The sequence below is a fragment of the Zootoca vivipara genome, chromosome 9, assembly GCF_965207765.1.
Source record: "Zootoca vivipara chromosome 9, rZooViv2.hap1.1, whole genome shotgun sequence".
Classification (NCBI taxonomy): Eukaryota; Metazoa; Chordata; class Lepidosauria; order Squamata; family Lacertidae; genus Zootoca; species Zootoca vivipara.
The window spans coordinates 57,057,203-57,082,551 of record NC_142592.1 but is presented as its reverse complement, the minus strand read 5'-3'; the positions used below and the strand labels follow the sequence as shown (position 1 = coordinate 57,082,551).

At 44.1% G+C, this 25,349-nt stretch overlaps 1 protein-coding gene across 1 annotated transcript in view; it reads left to right on the top strand.

Moving 5' to 3' along the window:
• RERG (RAS like estrogen regulated growth inhibitor) overlaps nucleotides 1–25,349 on the top strand; it is a 95,537-nt gene that overhangs the window by 14,367 nt on the left and 55,821 nt on the right. The window lies entirely within an intron of this gene.

Here is a 25,349-nt window from a genome sequence, read left to right as displayed (position 1 = left end):
CAATTGCTCTGGTCAGTTCCCTGCCACCCCCCAGTCCTTCACGCCAGCCCAAGAGTGGTGGTAGTGGTAGTATCAGCAGGAGTGGTTTGGGACCTGGCAGGCAGTAGTAGCAATGGGCTTTGCCAGGGCCTCTGGGTTCTAGCGCTTCTCTCAATATATGCTGTATGCTGGCTTTCCAAAGGCGAATATGTGGAATCCAAGATGGTAAAGGTAAAGGTAAAGGGATCCCTGACCATTAGGTCCAGTCGTGACCGACTCTGGGGTCGGTCATGCTGGCCACATGACCCGGAAGCTGTACGCCAGCTCCCTTGGCCAATAAAGTGAGATGAGCACCACAATCCCAGAGTCTTCCGCGACTGGACCTAATGGTCAGGGGTCCCTTTACCTTTACGTGTACTTTAATAACCTAAGATTTTTTTTAAAAAGTGGACCCAATGAAATCAGTGAACATTAAGTTTGGGCCATTAATTTCAACAGGTCTGTTCTGAGTAAAACTTACTAGACTATCACCCTTTGTTCCTTCCCACCTCCCCCAAGATCACACCCACACCCTACATGACTTCCCCAAAGAATCCCAGGAGCGGTGGCTCTGTGACAGTACAAATGTGCTTTGAAGGTGTGATGACCCAAGAAAGGATGCTTTGAGGAATCTCAGTGCACTCTTAACATTTAACCCGGAAACATGGGTGGTTCTTGCATCTCTGGGTTAGTGATCCTAAGGAGATATTTCTTTTTAGAGTGTATTTGGCAAGCTTTCTTTCCGTTTCCAGCACCTTGATTAAAGGCTTCATAGCAAAGCTAAAAACAGGCCGGCAAAACTAGTGCTGGGAAGCCTCAGAAGATAAACCAGGAGAAACTGGCCTGTCAAGTGGTCAGTCTGGAATTTCCGTAGCACTTTCAAATAACTCGTTTGAAAGTTGGTTAGGTTGCAAGCCTTGTTCAGATGCTTGGTAAGCAAAAACTCTCTCTGGAGCCGCCGTGGTGGAAAGGGCTGCCGTGTGCAAAATGGGCCCCTGAGCCACATCTGCATTTGTTATGTAGAAGAAGTGCGAAGATGTGTCCATATGCAATGCATGATTGCCAGAGAGTTGTGGCCTTTTGCAGCTCTTCTTGTAGAGAAGACCCTCCTGAAAAAGGACCCTCCTAAGGGAGATGTAGCAGTCACATTTCCAACTTCAGGAAACGGCAGTCTGCTGTCTGAAGAAGTTGCCACTACGCCATGCAGGTTTGGGGATCTGGATTAGTCAGACGGCAATGACAGCATGTGAGGAGTGGGGTTGGGGAGAAAATTGATCCCAGTTGAATCTATCAAATTTGCACTTTTCTGAAACAATATGTGAACAGAAGCACAGCTAGCCTTTGAAATTTGCACTTCTGCAAATTTCACTATGCAGTTCACTTACCAAACAAGGTTTACAAAAACCTTGAAAGTGTACATATGGATGGATATGTTAGTGAAAATAACACAAAAATGCATTGTGTTGGGGGAAATTGTTTACAAGAATCTGCATGCATTAGTCAAGACTGCATTTAACAATGTGTTTTATTAGGAAGAATCTGCACTAAAATGCTGGTGAGTTTTTATGAGGTTTTCTTAATTTTTTTAATCACATTTATATGGCACTTTTTTCTTCCAAAGAGCTCAAGGTGGTGTACCTTGAGTGTCCCCATTTCATCTTCACAAAAACCCTGTGAGGTAGGTTATGCTGAGAGACAGTGACCAGCCCCAGATCACCCAGTGAACTTCATGACTGAGTGAGGATTTTTAATTTTTAAAAAGTCACAAATTGCTGCAAAATGTGGAGAACTGAATTTAAGATTGGGGGGGGGGGATAAGAAACTGACAGAACTCAGACTCACAGGTCCTTCTATCCCTAGTGAAAAGCAATACATAGAAGAACGTAAATTTCCCAAGTGTAAAATTTGATTCAGTCCACATTTGAATACAAACCTCCCTATTTTGCACTTACCACACAGCTTCACTCACAAACCAAAACATAGCTATTCTTCAAAATTTACACTTCTCTGAATTTTAAGATGCATTTCTCCTGCCAACTGATGTGTTTTGTTTTTTAAAAAGAGAAGAAGTATAAGCTAGGGTAAAGTTACAAAAAAGGAATATAGTTTTGATTTCTTGTTGTTGTTTAGTCGTTTAGTTGTGTCCGACTCTTCGTGACCCCATGGACCAGAGCACGCCAGGCACTCCTGTCTTCCACTGCCTCCCGCAGTTTGGTCAAACTCATGTTCGTAGCTTCGAGAACACTGTCCAACCATCTCGTCCTCTGTCGTCCCCTTCTCCTAGTGCCCTCCATCTTTCCCAACATCAGGGTCTTTTCCAGGGAGTCTTCTCTTCTCATGAGGTGGCCAAAGTACTGGAGCCTCAGCTTCACGATCTGTCCTTCCAGTGAGCACTCGGGGCTGATTTCCTTCAGAATGGATAGGTCTGATCTTCTTGCAGTCCATGGGACTCTCAAGAGTCTCCTCCAGCACCATAATTCAAAAGCATCAATTCTTCTGCGATCAGCCTTCTTGATGGTCCAGCTCTCACTTCCATACATCACTACTGGGAAAACCATAGCTTTAACTATACGGACCTTTGTAGGCAAGGTGACATCTCTATACAAAAAAATGTTACATTAGAGAACTTATGCTTTGCAAAAATGTGCATATTAGGCAAAATTGCATACAAACATTGGAGAAACTTGCACAAAAATGTTGATGGCTTTTCATGTGGACTTATCCAGGTCCCATAAGGAACATAAGGGACAATGAGACAGGTCTGTATCCTATTCTCCTTTTCGCAAATGGCACTCTGTTCCTGGTTTTTCTTGCTGAACAAAAAGCAAAGGGAAGGGCAGCTGTGAGCATAAAGGCCTCCAGTTGCCGATCTCGAGTTTCAGAGCTGGTCCCAGAGCTGATGCAGTAGGAAAGATAATAAATGGCAAATTGGCCTGAAAGAGCCTTTAAGTGAGTTGAATTTCCATAGAAGTGCATGCCAGGAGAATAATGGGAGGGAGAGCAAGAGAACGAAAAGGAAAGTGTGCAAAAGGCAGCACGAGTTGAGTTTCTGCGTCAAGATAATTGGCTTCATTATTCCGTTAACACACATTTGCTTCACTGCTAGGGAGAGAACTGGCTGCAGCAACCATTTATTTAGTTATTTGCTAATTACATTACGTGGGTGCAGGAGTGCTATTTCTTCTGTCGCTTTGTGAGTAAGCACAGCCCATCTCTTAATCAATCCCTTAATTACAGAGATTTTTGCCTTTCGTGCAAGGAGGTGGTCAGTGGAGGGCTTTGTATCTGGAGGAACCCAGGCTCTCTTGCTGCTTCTGAGGACCACTTGCTCGTTCCAACACTTTGGCCTTGTTGAAGTTCCTTAATTAAGTCGGACTTGCCTTAATGGCATTCTTGGCGATCTGTTGCATGACGTTGCGCAACAACCGGCTGGTAGCACAATAGACTTGTTTGATTTACTCATCGGACCATTTCCTTTTGGTTAAAAAAAGTGGAATCGTTGCTGATAAAATTCTGTCTAAAGAGCCATTCATTCGAAAGAATCCTGCAAAAAGCTGGCAGGAAGGAGCTATGGGGGAGAAAATGGGGAAGCGACAGATCCGGGCACTGCAAACAACAACAACAACAACAACAACAACAACAACAACAACAACAACAATTTTATTATTTATACCCTGCCCATCTGGCTGGGTATCCCCAGCCACTCTAGGCAACTTACAGCGTATATAAAAACATAATAAAACATCAGACATTAAAAACTTCCTGATACTGTGCTGCTATGGTGTTTGGTGTGCCATCGGAGCAATGGGTTAGACTGTGTGTAAACCTTTTGCCCTCTAGATGTTGCTCCCATCAGTGCCAGCAAGCATGGCCAGTGATCAGGGATGTTTGGAGTTGTAGTTCAGCAACATCTGAATGGGCAAAAGTTCCCCACAGGTAGTAAAAGAGGAGTTAGAAACCTTGTTCAGTGCAAGTTCCCTTCTGGGTTGTCATAATTACTGCTGGTGATGCCTCTCACCTCTGGTGATTAAAGGATTGCCAGGCAGCCACTGTTGCAATTAATTGCCCATATGGTGAGTGCATGACGCTCATCATAAGTTTGTCATCAGCACCATTTTTTTCTCCTACAATGGTAAACCTATATCTGTGTCTAGGAGGAAATAAATAGGAAGAAGTGAGGGGTTGCCCACTAACACCTCTTCCAGAAAAATAGAGAGTTTGCAAAAGTCACTTCTTTTGTTCTGTCTGCCTACAAATGTTCTGGTTGCAGTTGGGTGTGTTTCATGGACTAGAAAGCCAAAAATCACGATCCTAGTGAGCTGAAATAATGTTCTGAGTCTGTTGGGCAGAAGATGTCATTCCAGTTTGCCACTATCTCTATCTTGTGAAGGGCCACTATCTCTGCAAAGTACACTTGCATAGCTGCCAAGTTATCCCTTTTTTTAAGGGAAATTCCATTATGCTGAATAGGCTTCCTCGTGAGAAAAGGGAAAACTTGGCAGCTATGCACTTGTGATAGCCAAGCACCATGTATTCTAATGTCATTGCAGCAGGGGCAGACTCTTAACACTTCCCAAGTGTGGGTTCCTCAGCTGACTGCCCAGAGTTTGAGAGATTTCAAAATCACAAATTGCTTTTGCAAGACTGGACTTAGCTAATACAGAACATTTTGTTCAGCTGTTTTCATTTCCACTAAATCAGATATTTTTCTATCCAAGTCTGGTCTAAGCTGGGTGGCAGCTATTAATGCTTGTGTTTCCATGTTTCCTGTCCAGTGCTATGGGTTTTCTGGAATATTTTTGATTGGGAACTTTTTTGGGAAAAGTTTACTATGCAAAACTTTCCCTGGGGTTATACCATAGTATAGTTTGCATAGGGACATTTCCGGTTTGAATGGGAAACTTTTCTGATGCCTGAGTGATCTGATTTAGTATGTTATTTTCCTTGTGTTTAGGAAATAAAGCTAAAAAACATTGAAACTGACTAGCTTGCCTACTGTTTTGATGTTCTCTTTTTTGCAGTTTTCATCCATCTACCATTAACAATGAATTAATGTTATTCGTTTCCACAGAAAAACAAAGCGCTATAAATTGTTCCATCCCACATCACTGCTTCTTTCTGTATATGTTTTGCTAAGCAGTCTTTAACACCTGGCCCTGAAGGGAAGGATGCCAGGCTTCAAAGACTGCGTCTGTTCTGCAAAAATCTGAGTGTTTAGCTGACTGTTATGATGACTTCCTCCATCATATCGCCCTCCAACATATTTCTGCAGGGATTGCCGAGAATTGTTTTTTGTTGCTTGCAATGTGTCTGAAGTTAGAGCTAATCTGCTCATACAGATGCTGAGAATTGTCACATAATACAAGACTATTGAGACTGTAGCATCTGACAACGCAAATGGAGGGTTAAGTATGTTTGCATATTCCTTTTGTGTCTTAAAAAACTATGACACTCTTCATGTAGAAAACTGATATGCTAGTTCTCAACAGACATGGGAAGATGTGTGTGTGTGTTGTCCCCACCCCCCTCTCCTCCTCCTCCATGTAAAGGAACATTCCAAGGTGCAAACCCTCCACCTGCAGTGTGAAATGGTATAGTCCCTGCACAGAAACTGTACAGACAACTTGTTTATTCTGGGGTATTTCCATAACTGGGCAGTAAATTAACCTTTCCAGCCCCCCAGTTTGTTTTTCTTTCCTCTGACACATGGGATTTGACTCACTTGCTCAAATCTTCCAAGAGGTATTTCCACTGCAAACACCTTTTGTAGAGTACAGTTTCTTTCTGCAGGTTGTTTGGATTGTGTTTGTGGAATGATAATTCTGGGTTTGGCAGGAGCCAAACTATGTACAGTGGTAATAATAATAATAATAATAATAATAATAATAATAATAATAATAATTTATTTATACCCCGCCCTCCCCAGTCAAAACCGGGCTCAGGGCGGCTCACACCAATAAAATTACAATAAAACATAAAAAGCAATTAATTAAAATACAGACCAAAATACAGTATTAAAATTTAAAATGCAGCCTCATTTCGAGTAGTCCACAAATTCAAGCCATGAGGGAGGAAAAACACAGGGGTCAGACACAGGGGTACCTTGCAAGACGAATGCCTCGCCCAACGAAAAACTCGCAAGACGAAAGCGTCTTGCGATTTTTTTTGGAGACTCACAGGACGAATTGTTCTATGGCCGTGCTTCGCAAGACGAAGTAGCCTCCCCACCCTGCACTCCAGAGGCTGCATGCAAACGGGAGAGCGAGCGCATAGACGGCAGGCAGGCTGTCTGTCTGGTTGGGTGCGAGGGTCCAGCTGCTGGGGAAGGGAGCCTCTCCCTGCCCCTCCTCCTGCTTCCCCCTCCCCGCCCACACAGCCACCTGGGCCAGGCTTGGACCGAGAGGCGGAGGTGCTCGGCAGAGCCTTAAAACTTTCCGGAGCAGCTGTGGCGCTTGGGGGCAATGCGGCTGCTCCTGGGCTCGGCGGGTGAGTCGGTGCCGGATGCGAGGCTGGAGGGCGAGCTGGGGGAAGGGGAAGCGAGCGCGCCACATGCGAGGCTGGAGGGCTAGCTGGGGGAAGGGGAAGAGAGCACGCCGCGGGGACGGACCTGCAGGAAGCCCGGAGGGCAGCGGCGCCTCACGCCCCCCTTGCGTTCTTATGTCCCCATCAGGCTGAGGGTTGACTTGGTTCTGACTTCTTTTTGCCCATAGAAACGCATTAATTAAATTTCAATGCATTCCTATGGGAAACCGCGCTTCACAAGATGAAATTATTGCAACACGAAACGACTTGTGGAATGAATTAATTTAATCTTGCGAGGTACCACTGTATGATTTATTTTATTGTTTGGCATCTGAAAAGTGTTTAATTGCATTAAGTTTGTAAAGTTGCGATTTACTCCATTTTTATTACCAGGTTAAGAAGTTGCTTCCCTTTCTTGTTACCTTTTGTACACAAGGATATTTCCAGTAAAATTTGCAGGGTTTTGCCCCAACGTCTTGCCTTTTGCCTTTGAGCGCTCAGGAATTTCTTTCTCTTTTTCTTCTGCCCTGTTTTCAAAAGACCCCAGGGAGTGGTTCAAGAGATAGAAGCAAAGATTGCAGACTGGTTTGTAAGAAAGAACCTTCCTTGGCTCGCACACTGGATTGGGCTGTGTGGACACATAGATCACTTAGTCAGGTCATGAGGCAGCTTTGCCAGACTGGTTTAAAAGGGCAGCACAGATCCATTTACATTGCTTTCAACTCTGTGTTTGCAACGGGGAGAAATTAACAGGGAAAGCTTTGAATAAATAGGCTTTTGTGAAAAGCAGCCCAGAGCATTTGCTGACAATTTATAGGCTTGCTCCTCGGCGGAATAGAGTTTATGGGGACATACGGTAGTGCTTGTCTCCCCATCACTGTGGTATGCGTGTAGATGGATGAAGTTTGCAGTCTAATTATTAGTTGCACAGAAGAAGAGAAGAGAGAGGCTGAGGCACACGTACACACTCACAAAACGGGACAGGCTCGGCTCGCCGTAGTGCCAGAAAGCGTAGGGTGCTTCCAGTGCTGGCTCCAGATTTTGACCTTTGACTCCCTCAAAGGGCCTACTCCTGCAGTGAATCTAGTTCAGTGGGGAGGAACCTGTGCCCTCCATCATTCTCCTGATGAAAATCAGAAGGTGAGAGCTAGCTGACTCGTATGACAGTGTGGCTGGGATGCGGGTGACACTGTGGTCTAAACCACTGAGCCTCTTGGGCTAGCCAATCAGAAGGTCAGCGGTTTGAATCCCCACGACGGGGTGAGCTCCCTTTGCTCTGTTCCAGCTCCTGCCAACCTAGCAATTCAAAAGCACACCAGTACAAGTAGATAAATAGGTATTGCTGTGGCAGGAAGGTGAACAGCATTTCCGTGCGCTCTGGTTTCCGTCATGGTGTTCCGTTCTTCCAGAAGCGGTTTAGTCATGCTGTCCACATGACCCGGAAAGCTGTCTGCAGACAAACGCCGGCTCCCTTGGCCTAAAAGTGAGATCAGCACCACACCCCAGCCTTTGACTGGACTTAACCAACCAGGGGTCCTTTACCTTTTACCTTTTTACGAGAGTGCATAACACTTGAAAGACCTACATTGGCTCCCAGTATGTTTCCGAGCACAATTCAAAGTGTTGGTGCTGACCTTTAAGGCCCTAAATGGCCTCAGTCCAGTATACCTGAAGGAGCGTCTCCACCCCCATCGTTCTGCCCGGACACTGAGGTCCAGTGCTGAGGGCCTTCTGGCAGTTCCCTTGCTGCGAGAAGCCAAGTTACAGGGAACCAGGCAGAGGGCCTTCTCGGTAGGGGCGCCTGACCTGTGCAACCCCCTCCCACCAGATGTCAAAGAGAAAAACAACTACCAGACTTTTAGAAGACATCTGAAGGCAGCCCTGTTTAGGGAAGCTTTTAATGTTTAATAGACTGTTGTATTTTAATATTTTGTTGGAAGCCGCCCAGAGTGGCTGGGGAAACCCAGCCAGATGGGCGGGGTATAAATAATAAGTTGTTGTTGTTGTTGTTGTTGTTGTTGTTGTTGTTGTTGTTGTTGTGTGGCACTGGCTCGTTCCCGGGACATTCCGGGATCAATTCAGAAGCTGGGATGGCTTCTGTACTTCCAGGATAGTTGGAGGGTATGGGAACCTCTCTCCCCCCACCCCCAGCCATTTTAGCCAATTCATGCCCACCTGCCATCATGGATTGTGCCAGGTGTTGGGCACAGGCAAAGATGCAGCTGGGAAAATGAGAGTTTTCAGGCCCTGGTGTCTGATGGCATAAAAATTGCAACATATTAAAGCAAACCTACAACTTCCTAAGGATTCAGTATGTTGGGTTCTCCTAGCTTTTATTAATTTATGAATTGCATTTTACATGCATAGGTCTCAAGGCAATTTTGCTGTATTATAAGAATGGCTAAAGTCGTGTTTTAAACAGTACAAACCTGAAAATAGGTTTAAAAGCAATTCAGAATTCACACCTAAGGCAGCATTAGAGTGGCTGTTCTAATTCAAGGCACTTTCTTTTTTTTTAATAATATTTTTTATTAGATTTTTCAAATTATAATAACAACGAATAAAAACAATCATGACAATCTTATTTCCGAGTCCATATGTCCACATGCAAAATATAACATAAAATAACAACATAAAAAAGATATACAAACACAGATAAGAAAAAGAACAATAATAACAATAAAGTTTCCTAATTTTAAATTTCTTAATTCCTTATTGGACCCCCTCGAGCCCCCTTTTTAACGGTTCCAATATCAGCTCCACTTTACAGGTTTCATTTTTTTTTAAATCTCCTGTTTCATAATCTGCAACCTATATAATTGCTTAAAATCTCCCTCAAATGTCTAAGCTACAATACTTCTTAACGTATATTCTGAATTTCTTCCAATCTTCTTGCAACTTCTCTTCTCCCCGGTCGCGTAGTTTCCCGGTCAGGTCAGCAAGTTCCATGTAGTCCAACATTTTCATCTGCCATTCCTCCACTGTAGGTAACTCAGATGTCTTCCAGTACTTTGCTAGTAGAACTCTTGCCGCAGTCGTGGCATACAAAAACAAATTCCAATCTTTGTTAGGTAATTCTCTTCCCGTTATGCCCAGAAGAAAGGACTCTGGTTTCTTAATAAACGTAGTCTTAAAGACTCTTTTCAATTCATTATAAATCTTTTCCCAGAAGTCCTTTACTAATGGGCACGTCCACCACATATGATAAAACGTTCCTATTGCCTCCTTACATTTCCAACATTTATTATCCTGATTATGGTACATCTTTGCAAGTTTTGCTGGAGTCAAATACCATCTATACATCATTTTCATCATATTTTCTCTCAAAACCGTGCATGCCGTAAATTTCATATTCTTTTTCCATAACCTTTCCCAATCCTCCATCATGATGTTGTGTCCCACATCTTTTGCCCAATCTATCATTACCTTTTTTGTTTGTTCATCTTTCGTATGCCACTGCAATAGCAGATTGTACATTCTGGAAAGATTCTTTGTCTTTGGATCTAGCAGTTCTGTTTCCAGCTTGGATTTTTCCTGTGAAAAACCATTTTTCTTATCTAACTTGTACATTTCATTTATCTGGTGGTATTGGAGCCAGTCATCTACCTTACTTCTTAACTGTTCATATGTTTTTAACTTTAACTGGCCTCCTTCCTCCACCAAGATATCTCTATATTTGGGCCACCTGGCCTCCGTAGTCAATTTTTTATGAGCCTTAGCTTCCAGTGGTGAAATCCACAGGGGTGTTCTCCTCTCTAATAAGTCTTTATATTTAATCCACACCTTCAACAATGATTTTCTAATTACATGATTTTTAAAACTCTTATGATTCTTGACCTTGTCATACCATAAATATGCATGCCATCCATAAGCATTATTGTATCCTTCCAAATCTAAAACATCTGTATTCTCTAATAAACACCAATCTTTCAACTAGCAAAAAGCGGCAGCTTCATAATAAATCCCAAGATCTGGCAGAGAAAAACCTCCTCTCTCCTTACTGTCTGTTAACAATTTATATTTGATTCTCGGTTTTTTCCCTTGCCATATAAACTTTGTTGTTGTTGTTGTTTAGTCGTTTAGTCGTGTCCGACTCTTCGTGACCCCATGGACCATAGCACGCCAGGCACTCCTGTCTTGCACTGCCTCCCGTAGTTTGGTCAAACTCATGTTCGTAGCTTCGAGAACACTGTCCAACCATCTTGTCCTCTGTCGTCCCCTTCTCCTTGTGCCCTCCATCTTTCCCAACATCAGGGTCTTTTCCAAGGATTCTTCTCTTCTCATGAGGTGGCCAAAGTATTGGAGCCTCAGCTTCACGATCTGTCCTTCCAGGGAGCACTCAGGGCTGATTTCCTTAAGAATGGATAGGTTTGATCTTCTAGCAGTCCATGGGACTCTCAAGAGTCTCCTCCAGCACCATAATTCAAAAGCATCAATTCTTCGGCGATCAGCCTTCTTTATGGTCCAGCTCTCACTTCCATACATCACTACTGGGAAAACCATAGCTTTAACTATACGGACCTTTGTCGGCAAGGTGATGTCTCTGCTTTTTAAGATGCTGTCTAGGTTTGTCATTGCTTTTCTCCCAAGAAGCAGGCGTCTTTTAATTTCGTGACTGCTGTCACCATCTGCAGTGATCAAGGAGCCCAAGAAAATAAAATCTCTCACTGCCTCCATTTCTTCCCCTTCTATTTGGCAGGAGGTGATGGGACCAGTGGCCATGATCTTGGTTTTTTTGATGTTGAGCTTCAGACCATATTTTGCGCTCTCCTCTTTCACCCTCATTAAAAGGTTCTTTAATTCCTCCTCACTTTCTGCCATCAAGGTTGTGTCATCTGCATATCTGAGGTTGTTGATATTTCTTCCGGCAATCTTAATTCCTGCTTGGGATTCATCTAGTCCAGCCTTTCGCATGATGAATTCTGCATATAAGTTAAATAAGCAGGGAGACAATATACAACCTTGTCGTACTCCTTTCCCAATTTTGAACCAATCAGTTGTTCCATATCCAGTTCTAACTGTAGCTTCTTGTCCCACATAGAGATTTCTCAGGAGACAGATGAGGTGATCAGGCACTCCCATTTCTTTAAGAACTTGCCATAGTTTGCTGTGGTCGACACAGTCAAAGGCTTTTGCATAGTCAATGAAGCAGAAGTATACGTTTTTCTGGAACTCTCTAGCTTTCTCCATAATCCAGCGCATGTTTGCTATCTGGTCTCTGGTTCCTCTGCCCTTTCGAAATCCAGCTTGCACTTCTGGGAGTTCTCGGTCCACATACTGCCTAAGCCTGCCTTGTAGAATTTTAAGCATAACCTTGCTAGCGTGTGAAATGAGCGCAATTGTGCGGTAGTTGGAGCATTCTTTGGCACTGCCCTTCTTTGGAATTGGGATGTAGACTGATCTTCTCCAATCCTCTGGCCATTGCTGAGTTTTCCAAACTTGCTGGCATATTGGGTGTAGCACCTTAACAGCATCATCTTTTAAAATTTTAAATAGTTCAGCTGGAATATCATCACTTCCACTGGCTTTGTTATTAGCAGTGCTTTCTAAGGCCCATTTGACTTCACTCTCCAAGATGTCTGGCTCAAGGTCAGCAACCACACTACCTGGGGTGTACGAGACCTCCATATCTTTCTGGTATAATTCCTCTGTGTATTCTTGCCACCTCTTCTTGATGTCTTCTGCTTCTGTTAGGTCCTTACCACTTTTGTCCTTGATTATGGTAATCTTTGTACGAAATGTTCCTTTCATATCTCCAATTTTCTTGAACAGATCTCTGGTTTTCCCCATTCTATTGTTTTCCTCTATTTCTTTGCATTGCTCATTTAAGAAGACCCTCTTATCTCTCCTTGCTATTTTTTGGAAATCTGCATTCAGTTTCCTGTATCTTTCCCTATCTCCCTTGCATTTTGCTTGCCTCCTCTCCTCCGCTATTCGTAAGGCCTCGTTGGACAGCCATTTTGCCTTCTTGCATTTCCTTTTCCTTGGGATGGTTTTCGTTGCTGCCTCCTGTATAACGTTACGAGCCTCCATCCATAGTTCTTCAGGCACTCTGTCCACCAAATCTAAATCCTTAAACCTGTTCCTCACTTCCACCGTGTATTCATAAGGGATTTGATTCAGATTGTATCTTACTGGCCCAGTGGTTTTTCCTACTTTCTTCAGTTTAAGCTGGAATTTTGCTATAAGAAGCTGATGATCTGAGTTACAGTCAGCTCCAGGTCTTGTTTTTGCTGACTAAACTTAGATAACGCCTTTTGCCATATAAACTTAGATAACGCCTTTTGCCACTCTTTAAAACAATCCACCTTATCTATAATTGGCAACATTTGAAACAGAAACAACATTCTTGGCAATACATTCATTTTCACAACTGATATTCTTCCTGACAAGGACAGTTTTAAATCCGACCATCTTTCCACCTCCCTCTTGATCTCATTCCAAACTTTAACATAATTATTTTTGTATAAATCCAGATTTTTCGCAGTTAAATTCACCCCTAGGTATTTCACCTTTTTCACAAATTGTAGGCCGGTGGCTTCCTCCAAAGTCTTTTTCTCTTCCGGTGTCAAGTTTTTGTCTAGCACTTTGGTTTTACTCTTGTTCAATTTAAAACCAGCAACTCTGCCATACTCTTGGATTAAATTCAGTGCGTTAATCGCACTGGTTTCTGGGTCTTGCAAAGTTAAGACAAGGTCATCAGCAAAGGCTTTTAACTTGAATTGTTTCCTCCCTACCCCCACTCCTTTAATCGATTCATCTCTTCTAATCATTGACAAAAGCACCTCCAGAACCGATATGAATAAGAGGGGTGATAGTGGGCACCCCTGTCTGGTTCCTTTTTCAATTCTTATTTCCTCTGATACCACACTACAGTGGAACCTCGGTTTATGAACACCTCGGTTTATGAATTTTCGGTTTATGAACACTGCGGACCCATCTGGAACGGATTAATTCATTTTCCATTACTTTCAATGGGAAAGTTTGCTTCAGTTTATGAACGCTTCAGTTTATGAACAGACTTCCGGAACCAATTACACCCATGCTTCAGTTTATGAACGCTTCAGTTTAAGTACTCTGTGGACCCATCTGGAACGGATTAATCCACTTTCCATTATTTTCAATGGGAAAGTTTGCTTCAGTTTATGAACGCTTCAGTTTAAGTACCCCGCAGACCGTCTGGAACAGATTAATCCACTTTCCATTACTTTCAATGGGAAAGTTCACTTCAGTTTATGAACGCTTCAGTTTATGAACAGACTTCCGGAACCAATTGTGTTCATAAACCGAGGTACCACTGTATTTACAATAATTTTAGCTTTCTGCTCTGTATAAACTGCATTTATCGCATTCATAAAACCACTTCCCGCCCCCATCCTTTCCAAGTTCTTCTTCATGAAGGCCCAAGAGATATTATCAAATGCCTTCTCCGCATCAATAAAAATCAACATCGCTTTTTTGTTAATTTTCTCCTGTAAATACTCCAAAATATCAATTACATTTCTAATATTATCCTTCATATGTCTGCCCGGCAGAAAGCCAGCCTGATCAGGATGAATTAAATCTCCCAACACCATCTTTAATCTAGAAGCCAAAATATTTGCAAACATTTTGTAATCCACATTCAATAAGGATATGGGGCGGTAGTTCTTAATTTGAGTTTCGGTTTTGGTATCAGCGTGATAAAAGCTTCTTTCCAGGAGTCCGGTGCCCCCCCTCCCCTCAGGATCTCATTGCACAAATCTGTCAGTGGTCTTATCAGCCATTCCTTTAAAGCTTTATAATATTTAGCTGTCAGTCCATCCAGTCCCGGGGCTTTCCCGAGTTGCATCTGATTTATTGCATTTTCCACTTCTTGTATCGTTATCTGGTGGTTAAGTAGGGTGGTTTTATCCTCTGGAATCTTTTGCATCCCATTTCTGTCCAGAAACTGCTCGATCTTTTCCAAATTCTCTTTTTCTTTCTTGTATAGCTGTTTGTAATACTTCTGGAAGCATTTTCTGATCTCTACAGGGTTCTCTATATTTCTCTCATCCTGGATTAAATTTGTTATTGTATTTTGTTTCTGTCTTTTTTTTAATTGCCAAGCAATTAATTAATTCAAGGCACTTTCTATATATACTCAACTCACTTATAAGCTGGAGGTTCCCTGGACTGAGAGGTAAATAAAAGTGAAAGCTTCATTTCTATCATGATTACCTTTTGAAACATTGTTTGAATTATGGTTTATTGCTCCCAAAGAAGGTTTACACTGGCATGTGCTATGTCAATGAACATTCATTGTTTGCAGGTTCAATCCCCATACAGGACAGCTGCATATTCCAGCATTGCAGGAGGTTGGACTAGATGATCCCCGGGGTCCCTTCCCATGATCATATTTGTTTGTGTGGCGTTCACACATATCCCTGCTAACCATTTGTTCTTCCTCTGCCTTTCATTCTTCATCACATTCCTAACTGCAAACAAGTCCTTTAAAATACAAGTAGTGGATTTGTTATGCTGAGCTGAAAGAGCAGTTTACAAGTGCAACCCAAATTTTGCAGTGTGTGTTTGAATCCTTCCTGCAAAATACTGAAAATCAGGAGGTGATCCTCGTTTTTTGGTTCAGACTCAAAGGGCAACTTCCCACCCTGAACTCCATTTGTGCTGGAGCACAAAATCTAGCAAGGAAGCTGGAAATGATTCATGCTGGTGTCGCTACCCAGGGTTCTTGACATGCAGCTCAAAAAGCTATCAAGACAAGAAGAATGAAGCCCCAAGGAAGGGAAGAAAGCAGCCGATACACATACGAAATGTGAATTTCTGCAAGATGCCATCTGGAATCCCAGAAACTAAAGACAGTAGCCGGTGGAGGGGAAAGCAGAAAACCTGCAGAAAACATCAGGCCTCCTTTTGACAGAGTACGAAATCCCCGAGTGCTCGTAGGTCACTGATTCCATTTCCAATCTGGAATTGTCAAGGAAGCGGATGGAGATGAAAGAGCAGGAGCTTGTGGCAGAATTAATGTGGAAAAATGATGTTCATAGAAGCTGAAAGGAGGCTTTGTACTGTCCCAACCCTTAATCGGCTGCAGGGGATGTGGAAAAGGATTCATAAGAATTCAGAAGTTGCCTTAGAATAAGAACCCCAAGGGTCATCTAGCCCAACCCCCTGCAGTGCAGGAATATGCAGGTGGCCCATATGGGGATTAAACATGCGACCTTGGCATTATCAGCACCACGCTCTAACCAACTGAGCTAACTGATGATGCTTTAGGCTGGGGGCTAGGTAAGCTTTCACCAACCTTGTGCTATCTGGACTACAACTCACATCAGCCCCAGCCAGCAGAAAACTTCAGAATGATCTTCTGAAATTTGCTGAAATTTAAATAGAACTATATCTCGCCATCCATAGCTGGTAAGGCCGAGGCCAGGTAATGTGTGCTTCTAGGTGTGAGCTGTTGGTGGGCCACATCCAGACTCTAGCTCTCTCTCATCTTTATCATTAAACTGGACCCAAGAGTCCTTGAAACAGAACAGGGGCAGTTCCAACTAACCACTGCTCTAAGTGGGTCCAGGATGATGGGATTGTACACCAGCAATATCTGGAGTGTCACAGGTTCCCCATCCCTGAAATAAGAGGCTTGTTCACCGACAGACCTTCAAATACGTGACTGTGCCCTGCTTGCAGTAGGATACATTATTACTCCCCCTTAATTCAGTGTCGGAGGCCTGTATGTCTAGTGCTGCCCGGGTCACATGCTTTCCCCAGCCACATCCACCATGGGCCTTTTTCTGCATCCTCTTTGAGTGTGGTTGCCTGGCTGGAATATATCCTTGGGGTCTGGTGATGCCTCCTGCTTGCTTGCCTGGATGGAATGGAGAGAGGAGAAACTAGCCTACTGCACAAAGGTAACATTTGCATTCAGTGCTGTACCTATTTGTGCCTCCATCCCTGCCCTCCATTGGCGTGTGGCCCCTGGAAGCCTGCCGAGAAGGGAATGTGGCCCTCCCTACCTGAATTAGTTTGCGTCAGCTAATGGTCTGGCTTAAAACAATAAATGCACTGGGCCAGAGTCAAGTTGACTTCAGTAGAAGGTCCCTCCAGGGCATTGTGGTTTGTGGGTCAAGGAAAGCAAAAAGCATGTGCGCTCTCTCTCTCTCTCTCTCTCTCTCTCTCTCTCTCTCTCTCTCTCTCTCTCTCTGTGTGTGTGTGTGTGTGTGTGTGTGTGAGAGAGAGAGAGAGAGAGAGAGAGAGAGAGAGAGAGAGATTTCATCTTAATTCCACATGGTGATAAATGTATTCCTCAAAGCACATGGATTTTATGCCCTTGTGACTTTTATCATACTAAGTGCAACTGCAGATGTAGCTCTTATTTCATATCCATATATAATCCCTTTTGGGGTGTTTTTTAAACACACACACACACAGAGCAACCAAACGAGCACATACTGTTTGTAAAAATAGCTAGCACAGGAGTCCAGGGTGCATCCAGTTGAGAGAGAGATATAATCTTGTAAATAGCCCTGCTGACTGCAAAGCACAGCTGGAAGAAATGGAAATGTGGGGGAAAGGGGAAACAAACTAGACCCTGGATACTTAGCATGCAATGTTTTTAAAAAGTTTGGTTTGGTTTTTCTAATGTATTTTTTTTAAAAGTAATGTGAGGTTTGTGGTTGCAGAACTGGGGAAAACTTACAGCTGGGGCGAGGTGAGCCTTTGTGTGTCTCCGGAATGTGAATTAAGCAAATGCTAAAGCTCTGTCCTTGACAAGTATAATCTGTTATGTTTCCGTTCTGCTTTTCCTTCGAGGAGCTTGGGGTATGGTGCGCAGTTCTTTCTCCCCTCCGTACCTCTTTCTTATGCCTTGTGAGGTGGGTTAGGCTGAGAGACTCAACATCATCCGGATAGCAGGACGGGGATTCGAACCCAGGGGTGGGTTGGCCCTACTGTTAGGTAAATTGAGTCAGCTGCCTCTGGTGACCGATACTGGCAGTGCACAGCAGTGGCAAGTGATCGGAAGACTTTGTGGCTTTGTGCCATGTGGCCTGCTAGTTTGCTGTCCTGAGGTGCCAAGGAGTATGGTCATTGACGGAATAAGATAAAACTGCCAATCTAGTTGACTTCTGGTTGGATTGGGGGTGGGTATTATCCTGTCCTATGTCTCAGACAGCAAAATGTCTTGGACTGACCCTGCTCAGCTTCCTCTAATCTTACCCAACATTGGGCCAGTTTCTTCCCCAGCTCCATCGTCAATTGTGCCTGGTATCAAAAAAGCACCTACTGTATATTTATTGCGTGAAGGACTAGAAACTCCTCACACTCCTCAGGAGGAATTATGTTAGCACATGTGGACTTTTGAGCAAACACACTTGTGTGTGTGTTTGTTACTATAGATTCACGCAGAATGTACTTTTCTACCCAACCTATAAATAAAACTATATTGCAGTTCTGAAGGAAGTTGTTATAATCCATTAACTGGAAGCTTAAAGATATTTATCACCGCATGCCCCAATCACTTCCAAGGATTTTATTTTGGTCACAATCCTTTCACATCACACTACCGCCCTGCAGTGTGAAAAATGCTTTCTTTCATGTCAGACAAAAGGCGTGTGACGCTTGTGTGGCTGCTTCAGATTCGTCTGTTCGACACTTCAGATGATACATTTAGACTCTGAACAAAGGGTCTTTTGATATCAGTGGTTTTCCTGACACCTCCAATGACCCAGTTTGTTTGGCGAGGGTTTTTTGTTTTGTTTTGTTATACTTCTTAAAGCACCCTGAGCTCTGTGGCTTTGTCTTCCTATGTGATCCTTTCATACAGACTGATGGGGCTTCTGCTGCTGCTACCTGCCCCCTGGATGGGAATGTTTGTCCCATGGGGTGAGAGGCCAGGGAGTAGGAGAAAGAAATCTGCTTTTAATGATATTCAGCACAGGTCAGCTGATGCCATCCATGGAGCTGAAATAGTTGTGCAAAATCCACCAGGAATATCCACAATATCTGCATACCCTCCAACATTTATCCGATGAAAATAGGGACATCTTATTCTATAATAATAATAATAATAATAATAATAATAATAATAATAATAATTTATTATTTATACCCCGCCCATCTGGCCGGGTTCCCCCAGCCACTCTGGGCGGCTTCCAAAAAAACAGAAATTCTAAAATACAGAAATCCATCAAACATTAAAAGCTTCCCTAAACAGGGCTGCCTTGAGATGCCTTCTAAAGGTCTGGTAATTGTTCTCTTTGACCTCTAGTGGGAGGGCATTCCACAGGGTGGGTGCCACTACCGAGAAGGCCCTCTGCCTGGTTCCCTGTAACTTGGCTTCTCGTAATGAGGGAACCGCCAGAAGGCCCTCGGAGCTGGACCTCAGTGTCCGGGCAGAACGATGGGGGTGGAGACGCTCCTTCAGGTATACCGGACCGAGGCCGTTTAGGGCTTTAAAGGTCAACACCAACACTTTGAATTGTGCTCGGAAACGTACTGGGAGCCAATGTAGGTCTTTTATTTTATTTTTAAACATACTTTTTATTAATTTTACAGAATACAAAAAAACAAAAAAAACGGTACATACATAAACACCTTTTCCACCTCCTTCCTACCCACCCACATGGGTCCTCCCCTGCCACAGAAGTATCCCATGTATGTGAACAGTCAGAGATGGTCCATTTTATGCTTGGATTTCTGTCCTCCTCCCCCTCCCCTGACCCCAAAGCCCCCCCCTGCCACCAGGGAGCTCCAGCAAACCAGGGCAGTACGCAGGAGGCCATCCATCCAACCATCTATTGTCATACCAAAAAAAGAGAAAAATAGAAATAGGAAAAAAGAAAAAAAAGAAAGGGCAAAAAAAGAGAAAAAAACAATACAAAACAGAAAATTTTTTCTTACATTCATGATTGTAAAACCATATTTTGTGGGCTTCCCCTCCCCCCCCTTCCCCGGTTTTCATCCCTTTTTTATCATCTGCAACAGTTTCTTACTTTATAAAAATACACCTTTGTATCTTATACAACTTATAAATCAATTGTTAACATTTTCATCTAATATTCAAATCACTGAAAAATCAAACTCCCATTTTATCTTCCCGTGCCTAATTTTTTCTCCCTCTATAAGCCTCCATATTTTCACATTTTCCAAAATCCATTCACTTTTAAAACTATAACTATTCTCAATTTAACCTTACATCCCCGATTACCGGCTCCACCCCCCCAATCCAGCAAATTCCATAATCAGCAGACCAGTTATAAACCTGTTAATCCATCCATATAATCACAACATCACTTTCCCTTCACCCCACCCCCTGTTTACAGTCTTTTGCCATCCAGGCCACCATACAGGACCCCTGAATTTCTTCTCTTCTCTGCATATTTTTTCCTTCTTCCCTGTGGGCGTTCTGGAGTTCCAATAATACCAATCGTGCTCCCCTCAAAAGCAGGGCACTCCATCCAACTTTTTGTAGAGTAAAGCCATCATTTTTTTCGTGGTGTGCTTCATTTTGTGTTGAATCATCACAGTCCTCATCTTCATCCTTTCCTTCCAAATCACAGTCATCATCATTGTCATTCTCACATTCATCTTTTTCAGTGTCAAAAGCTTCATCTCCTAAAAAATCATATTCTGCCATCACCATCTGAAATTTTTGCTGTAACTCTTGCCGTCGTGTCTCCTCTTGACATAGCTCTATTCTTGTTTCCCACATTAAGGTCAAAACAGACCGCTGGAACTCAGGGGAACACTTTTTTGTTGACATAATTCAATCCTGCCAAGGTCAAAACTTGTCACGTGGGGTGGAATATGATCACAGTTTATTTTCTCGACTCCATTTTAACAAGCTGGCTGCATTCTTCAAGTCTTATTAACAATAAAGTTCGAACTCACATTTCACAAACATTTAAACCAAAAAAGAAATTCCACAAAATCCAGAAATACAAAGTGAAATAAAAGTTGACTCATAAATCCTGATCAACTCACTGGGTTGTCTGGGCTGCCGGCTCCCGAGGAAAAGAAAGATTTTTCTCAGTCTTTACCTCTTGCTGCAGGGCAGTCATAAACCACAGTCTCTCTCCCCTTCTCACCCTGCATCAAAGGGGAGATTCTCTTTGATGCCTTTGAGGGATCCTTTTGAATTGCAAATCTTCTGTTTATGGCTTCGGGTTTCTATTTACTGTCTCTTTTGTTGCCGTGGGGGGGGGGGTGGCTTCCTCTTTTCTCCCCTCTCTCCCAGATCCAAATTGTTTTATAATCCAAATCGTGAGGTTACTTACAGTCTTTTCCAATCGTTTTATTTTCGGAAGAATCCAGCGCTCTCCGCCTTCGGCTTGAAGCTTCTCCCTGCTAGAATAACGTTGCCGCTCAAAATGGCCCCCGCGACTTCTACCCTCCTCGCTCCGGAGCTCTTATTAGAGCTAACCGAAGAGTTGGGGAGTCCGGATTGGGGCTGTGCCGAGCAAATTGCCCCCGGGACGCCCTTCCCGAGGTTCTAAGGGGCGCAGCGTCGCTCTTGCTGCCCTCCCCACTCCTAGCAGGGACGGGCCATCTCGGAGACGAGACGAAACCCCGCCGATCGGCGCTGGCGCTGAACCCGGAAGCCCCAATGTAGGTCTTTTAGGACCGGTGTTATGTGATCTCGGCGGCCGCTCCCAGTCACCAGTCTAGCTGCCGCATTCTGGATTAGTTGTAGTTTCCGGGTCACCTTCAAAGGTAGCCCCACGTAGAGCGCATTGCAGTAGTCCAAGCGAGAGATAACCAGAGCATGCACCACTCTGGAGAGACAGTCAGTGGGCAGGTAGGGACTCAGCCTGCGTACCAGATGGAGCTGATAAACAGCTGCCCTGGACACGGAGTTGACCTGTGCCTCCATGGACAGCTGTGAGTCTAAAATGACTCCCAGGCTGCGCACCTGGTCTTTCAGGGGCACAGTTACCCCATTCAGGACCAGAGAGTCCTCCACACCCGCCCGCCTCCTGTCCCCCACAAACAGTACTTCTGTCTTGTCAGGATTCAATCTCAATCTGTTAGCCGCCATCCATCCTCCAACCGCCTCCAAGCACTCACACAGGACCTTCACCGCCTTCACTGGTTCTGATTTAAAAGAGAGGTAGAGCTGGGTATCATCAGCATACTGATGGACACCCAGCCCAAACCCCCTGATGATCTCTCCCAGCGGCTGCATATAGATGTTAAAAAGCATGGGGGAAGAGGACAGAACCCTGAGGCACCCCACAAGTGAGAGCCCAGGGGTCTGAACACTCATCCCCCACCACCACTTTCTGAACACGGCCCAGGAGGAAGGAGCGGAACCACTGCATGACAGTGCCCCCAGCTCCCAAGCCCTCTAGACGGTCCAGAAGGATGTTATGGTCGATGGTGTCAAAAGCCGCTGAGAGATCCAGCAGAACAAGGAAACAGCTCTTACCTTTGTCCCTAGCCCACCGGAGATCATCGACCAGTGCGACCAAGGCAGTTTCAGTCCCATGATGAGGCCTGAATCCTGACTGGAAGGGATCCAAATGGTCCGCTTCTTCCAGGCGTGCCTGGAGTTGTTCCGCAACCACTCGCTCAATCACCTTGCCCAAGAATGGAAGATTTGAGACTGGGCGATAGTTGGCCATATTGGCCGGATCTAAAGATGGTTTTTTAAGAAGCGGTTTAATAATATTTATTTATTTATTTATTTATTTATTATTATCATTATCATTATTTGGAGGGTCTGTATCTGCCTGTGCATCTTCCTTTATTCCTAAGCCTGCTAAACCTGAGCCGAAAGTGAGAGCGTTCCCCATTCGTAAGGGCCATAACTCCACAGTTGAACAGATGCTTTCCCATGCATAAGGTTCCAGGTTCAATCTCCAAGGAAAGCTTGGAGAGTCGCTACCAGTCAGTGTCAACATTATGGAGCTAGATGGACCAGTGATCTGACCTGGTCCGAGACAAGTTTGTCTAGCCTATGATTTGAGGATTCCTCCAGGAGGGTGTGCAGCTCCCTCGCATGCTATGGTGTAGTTTTGCCTTCCGGCTACCGAGCTAAGGAGGGAGGAGGCAGAAAAGCAAGCAAGACAGCAAGACTGTGTCTAGAGCTGGTCCTGGGGATGCCTCCCCACACCCGTCCATCCCAGGTATGCCTGTCCCAGCTGTGAACCACCCACAGAGGAAGTTGTGATTCTCTGTTAAGGTTGGCTTGCGCTGGTGGAGAGAGCCCTGCTGCTTGAAAATGGGAGATTTGGGGTCAGTTTTCAACGTGGCCAAAGGAAGCCGCACAGCTTTCTGTGTGGCCTCAGGCCTCTAATTACTTTGCTTAAAATGGGAATATTAGGCCTATTCCCCACAAGGGAAGATGCACGCCCTTCATTACTGAGTGCGAGGTGTGGGCTGTCAACTTGTACAGTGCCAAGAAAACTAGATTAATTTGTTCCATGCTGTCTCACACTTTGGAAGAGTCCTGTTTTGGAAGAAGAGCTGTCGTGGTGGAGAGAGGGTGTGTGCCAGTTCTGGGTGTGTCAGTATTACCGGGATTTGGTTTTGTCTTGATTTATGGGGAATTGGTGTGGTTTCTGTAAAATATTGGCCCTCCTGGAGGCAAAAATAGTGTCATTGTTCTCAAGATAAGTGCACACACAAAACACAAGATATAAATGGCCATGTTGCTGAATTACCACTGAAGGCAGAGGGATTGGAATAAAAATATTACTAAACATGGAACTGACCATCATATCACAGCTTGTGAGGGTTCACATTCAAGTTCTTTGCAACCCAGTACGCCTTAGCATTGTTCAGTTAACTCTAACGCACACTGAGTTTTCAGGCAGAGAAAGGAGACAAAATAAGACTTGCTTTACTGAGTGTTTCATTCGTTCCAGTGGAGTTTCTAACATTGTGTGGTTCAAGTGTTTTGAAGCAATATGGCTCTCTTGGCTTTGCCATTCAACTTCCTTTTTACCAATCCCCTTTATCACTGGGGGAAATTTTCTCTTTTGAAGTCAAAATTGACCATGCTGGATTTTCTTGGCGATTGGCCGAATCTGAATTTGATAGCCCTGTCACTGCTGTTCCCGTTCAACCACACTACGTCCTGGGTGCCATTTAAAAGTAACTCCTGGGTTACCTTCCCTCTCATTGAGTGTATGACCTGCTGTTTTAGGGCCCAGTTGTCCAGGGTTATCAATAAATTTTATCTCTTTATCATGATAGGAAAACCCTCTGTGTGAGGGCAGTTGGTCACTCATAACTACAACATCTATTTTGGATGCTTCCCTGATCCCATTTCCATCTCAAGAACTCCCTGAGCATTTTGATCCAAGGGACAACAGCACGTTCCCAGTTTCAAATTGCTTTTGGAACCAGCCATCACCACCCATAATAATTCTGTGGAGGAATCTGCCTCTTTGGTGATTTCTGCCTCTTTCAGTTCATAGAATCATAGAGTTGGAAGAGACCACAAGGGCCATCCAGTCCATCCCCCTGCCAAGCAGGAAAAAACATCAAAGCATTCTTGACAGATGCCTGTCAAGCCTCTACTTAAAGACCTCCAAAGAAGGAGACTCCACCACACTCCTTGGTAGCAAATTCCACTGCTGAACAGCTCTTACTGTCAGGAAGTTCTTCCTAATGTTTAGGTGGAATCTTCTTTCTTGTAGTTTGAATCCATTGCTCCGTGTCCGCTTCTCTGGAGCAGCAGAAAACAGCCTTTCTCCCTCCTCTATATGACATCCTTTTATATATTTGAACATGGCTATCATATCACCCCTTAACCTTCTCTTCTCCAGGCTAAACATACCCAGCTCCCTAAGCCGTTCCTCATAAGGCATCGTTTTCAGGCCTTTGACCATTTTGGTTGCTCTCTTCTGGACACGTTCCAGCTTGTCAGTATCCTTCTTGAACTGTGGTGCCCAGAACTGGGCACAGTACTCCAGGTAAGGTCTGACCAGAGCGGAATACAGTGGTACTATTACTTCCCTTGGTCTAGATGCTATACTCCTATTGATGCAGCCCAGAATTGCATTGGCTTTTTTAGCTGCTGCATCACACTGTTGACTCATGTCAAGTTTGTGGACTACCAAGACTCCTGGATCCTTTTCACAAGTACTGCTCTCAAGCCAGGTGTCTCCCATCCTGTATTTGTGCCTTTCATTTCAATGCCCTCTGTCATCTACTGAGCAACGCCACCTGCAGTACACCCTTCCTTGTGCTTCCTGCAGAGTTTGTATCCTGAGATAACAGTGTCCCTCTGGTTCTTTCCAATCCACCAGGTCAGGGTTTCCCAAATCTGGGTCTCCAGCTGGACTACAACTCCCACCACCCCTGACCCACTGGTCCTGCTAGCTAGGGATGCTGGGAGTTGTAGTCCAAAAACAGCTGGAGACCCAAGTTTGGGAATCCCTGCACCAGGTCTCCGGTAATGCCTACCACACCAATGCTGTTCAAGTGCTCCAGTTCACCCATTTTGGCTCAGAGGCTTTTGAGCATTAGTGTATAAACACCTATATACCATGTTTCTCTCCAACTGTCTTTGGCTCAAATTGCATTTTGGCCTGAGGTGCTTTGTTATGTCCAAATTGCTATCCCGTGCCTCTGCTCTCATAATGCCTTCGGTAGCTCGAAAAGAGGTCTTCTGTGGGCTTGTTTTTTTAAAGGCTGATTCAGTTGAAAAGCTTTTTAAAAAATAAATAAAAATAAAAATCCCAAAGTCTCGCACAACCGTCAAGCTCATAAGATATTTCTTATCACTTCAACAGCCAAAATAAGTACCTTTCACATTCAAGACATGTTTTTTAAAAAACAAAAACCTTTTTGTGATCTGCATTTAGATTCTTTTCACGGCA